Source organism: Bombus terrestris, chromosome 15 (genome assembly GCF_910591885.1).
Source record: "Bombus terrestris chromosome 15, iyBomTerr1.2, whole genome shotgun sequence".
In the NCBI taxonomy this organism is placed as follows: Eukaryota; Metazoa; Arthropoda; class Insecta; order Hymenoptera; family Apidae; genus Bombus; species Bombus terrestris.
In genome coordinates, this window is record NC_063283.1 from 1,330,950 (window position 1) to 1,335,187 (window position 4,238).

General features: G+C 32.6%; 1 long non-coding RNA gene across 1 annotated transcript; it reads left to right on the plus strand.

Annotated features, from left to right (window-relative positions):
• Positions 1 to 2,165: 2,165 nt before the first annotated feature.
• LOC125386443 lies at positions 2,166 to 3,073 on the plus strand. Its single transcript, XR_007226581.1, has 2 exons — positions 2,166 to 2,269; positions 2,956 to 3,073. It is a non-coding gene; the product is annotated as an uncharacterized LOC125386443 (long non-coding RNA).
• The last annotated feature ends 1,165 nt before the right edge of the window (positions 3,074 to 4,238 follow it).

The window sequence follows — 4,238 nt, forward strand, 5'->3', positions numbered from 1 at the left end:
CTAAAAACTATCCGAGTATAAATAACTTTATAACAAAATGCGTTTCTAATTTCATTAGTAAATCAGGTAAACAAAATTCGCTAGACGTACGTAGACTTTCGTGACTAATATAATCGTCATTTAGCAATGGCGATAATTTCTACCTAGATTTCAAACATTACAATCGAATATCCACCGAACAGAGTACTTTGACTTTTCCTGTATTTTCCAGTGTTCCGTTTATAAGGATACAACTCAAAAGCGATATCGATTTGTCACGGTGTACAACTGATCGTACTTCCTAACCATTGGATTCGGAGCAAACCAACCTCTCGACGGAAGTCGAACTCTGTTAATTAATACATGCAGCGCACGGCTACCCGGCGTATTGGAGGCAACGAACCATAGCCAAGAATAAGAAGTGAATGAGAAAAAGCGTCGTTTGTCGTTAATGACGCTCATTATCGCATTTCCACCGGAGTTTTCATTATCACTGCTGAAGCATAAGGTGTAATCTCGTGACGATTAACAAGCGGCGTTTTGTATTCTAGTGTCGTCTTAATGGGGTAAATGTGTGCCAAAAGTGATGCGAAATTGACTGAATATTTGTTACATGGAACAATACTTGTGTCTGATTTGATAACTTGTTAGTACTAGTAAAATCAATCAGATTAGGATCTTATTTTGAATTTAGTGGTATATTAACATTTGAAATTACGTAGGAAATTGTGAAATACATATAAATTTCGTAAAAAGAGAAATTAAATCAATCCTACAAAAATTATTGCCATAACCGACCACACAAATCCGATAACGTAATTTTTGGTGACACAGTTCCGTAAGATACGTAGCCTTTCCAATAGGCCGAAAGCAGCTGATTTTTTGAGAAATATAGTAGGTCCCGTGTTCTAGTTCTCAGCAGTGTTTCCTTACCAGTTAAAACAATAAATGCATTTTCATTGTCCTCGAAGATATCATAAACGAACTTGAATTTCATGTATTTACAAATTCATATGTTGAATGATCATCATTTTGAATTTTATATACATATTAATATACTCATTATCGGAATAAGTGTTTATACGTATTACGAAATTACTCGATCGTAGTTTGGATAATAAAGGTTCAACATTAACTTGTTCATATAAACGAGGTGCGGCTAAACGAGGTTCTACAATATATCGAAAGTAACCTGACTTTAATAGCTGTTTTTGCTAAACAGAATTCAATAGAATTTAATTAAGCTATTATTAAAACTTTCGCAAACAAATTTATCGTATTTGCTCTTAATTTCAAGAATACAGAAGTTAATTTGGATGGTTATTTTAAGAGATGCAAGACTTTGTAGGGCATTTAAAAAGTCTGAAAAAATAAGTAAGTACTTACTTACGTTGTAGTTTTATAACGTGTAATATTTCAATCATAAGATTTCAATTGAAAAGTTGAGAAGATTCAGCTAACTTCAGCCAATCAGGAACCAGCTAGAAGAGCATTCAGCGGGACGAAATACCAGTTTCTTGTCGGAAAGCACGGTGTTTCCATGTCACTTTGTTTTAAGTGAGTGATGTCATCTACGTACTAATTTTTCACTTTTCATAGATTACTTTGTTTGCTTGATTAATACACGATTATTTAATAGTTCGCCAGAGAGTGTTTTATCGGAATTAAACAAATTCTCGATAATATCTCGTTTGTGTTACGTGTGTTCGTATTCCTACTTGACTGCCCGAATCACCAATAGCTTACACTCTAACCTTTAACCGAGACACAATTTCAGTATAGATAACACTTTATTTTGCACACAAATGGTGGTTTCTTTTATATAAATCACTGATCGATTGTGAAAATCACATTATTTATAATGATCTCGCTTCTCTTCGTAACCTTTTCCTTTTCGACCATATGTAGTGAACGTGTAGTGAAATACATTTCCTTAAGTATAGTTTATGCATGCTCGACTTGCCGGCGAGTCTCCTTTGCCCCACTCCGCTACCCGAAATTCGCTGGGCAAACCGCGGTGCGGGGATGAATTCTAGTGTTGATGTTCAGAGCGATTAGCTGGTACATACATATGTATAATAACGAGCTTCAAACATGTAATTTGATCTTAGTCATGGTTTAATTTTTGTATAATTTGTTCTATCAATACATTTATTTTAATGTTTTCGTCTTCTATTGCGTAGATTATTGTTTGATTGCAAGAAAAACTTCGAGGTATTAGAGGAACTCCATGAAACTCAAAAGGACGCCATGATTGATAATGAATTCGATAGCTTCTTATGGAGAATTGGTAACATTTAATTTATTTTAAAATAATGGAAAGCATATTTGAATAAAATATTGAAATACTTTTTACATTTTGCTACATATGTATGTCGCGAATCTCTAGTAATAATGCTGTTAGTCACTTTTTTCAATAATCACAGACACGTTCTGCGCATTGCATTTTTTGGTATTGCGCAGCTGTGTTTAACCGACGAAGAAAGAACGCCATATTTTATTATTTCAAAGTACATGTCTCTCTGTACATCTCGAATGACGAGACATTCAGAGTGCAATTTTTATAAATCAATTATATTATGGAATATTCATAGGCATTTCCCGATATTAAGAGACATTTTACTGTCCAATGTTACTGAGTAATAATATATAAGTATATTAATTAAATAGAAAGATATTTAACTTTGTTTAGATGTCATTAAAATCATTTCAAAGTTTTTACTTTTTATTTTACTTTTACTTTTTACTTTCAGTTCTTATTCTCAAGTTCGATGAGTTTTATTTCTCATTATCCTAAATTTTTTAAACAATCAATAGTATGATGTTAAGAACAAACTATAATATTTAATATGTTCTGTTAAAGCTTTTACTCCTCTTTTTTCGTTTGATCGACGTCAATCTTTTGTTATTTTATACATTTTAAAGAATTAATATTGTCTTTATGGACAAATCGTAATATTCTATGCTTTGTTACAGATTTCTTCCAGTCCTCGCCTCTTGCGTGGGATTCGGTGATTGCTATTTACTGACGGTCTTCATAATAACTTCTCCTGAACCACAACAACATCGATGATAACGTTCTTCGCGTTTAATGGTGAGTCGCATGCATTTTTGTTCTTTTGGTCACTCAATCATGTCGTAGGATGAAAGGTCCGAATCGACACGGGTGGCTAGCTGTATTACATAGAATTTTTGACGAGCATAGTGCATGTCCCGTTGTTGATAATGTGTTAATAATGCATTAATAATTAATATTATACATATATGTGAGTATGATCTCTATATAATATTACCATATGAAGAATTGATATAAACAACGTAAACAATATTAATAATTAATATATGAATCTGTGTGAATTTGAAATATGAAGATATTAGAGTTGAATTTTATCCGTTTAGGGGTATCAAATTTCACGTGCAAGAAAACACTTTGCGACAGGCAAATCTCACTACTTCTTTGTTCTCAAAGATACGTTTCGATGAAGTAATTGCCTGAGAATATTTCTATTAAATATTTCACTTGGATCAATTATTATTCGTTCAATCTCATATTATTTGCATTGAATTTTATCCTCTTTTTCAATAAGTACATTTATTGTTTCCTTTTTTACTTAAGTATTTCTTACTCAAGAGTTTGTTTTAATCATTAATTTATCAAATTATTTAAGTATATTATAAATTATTGTCATTAAAAGGAAAGAAATATGAGAAAATGCAATATCAAGGACTACTAGGCCGTTATTATATAGATATGTTTATCTGCTTAACTCAGGATTTTCAGGTTTAATATTTGTCATGTTTATTGCCAGATTTCAGTCACATACTCAGGTACTATGTGAATGTGAGGAAAGCAATGGATATGATGACCACAGTTTATAAGCTTAATAATTTCTCAGTGTCCTACATTGTGTGTCTGTGGTTTGGCTGTGAAATTGCGTTGTCTTTTTATTATTATAAACAAAATGTGTTGTAAAATTCGAGCTATCGCGGGGAGACGCGGTCGTTAGAATACGCGTCAACGAGAGTCGTAAATTCCCGTTACGATTAGAATAATCGACACCACGAATAGTTCGATCCCCGTATTTCGGTTAGGATAATCGGGGTGGTTGATGCGGTATAATACTGAGAGTCACAGAATTATAATAATGTATATTTCCAACACTTAGTCTACACGATTGAAAAGGTATCAACAATTAACAACCTTATCGCACGCAGATAATATAGATGTATACAATATAGAGCAAGGCTCTTACAATTGA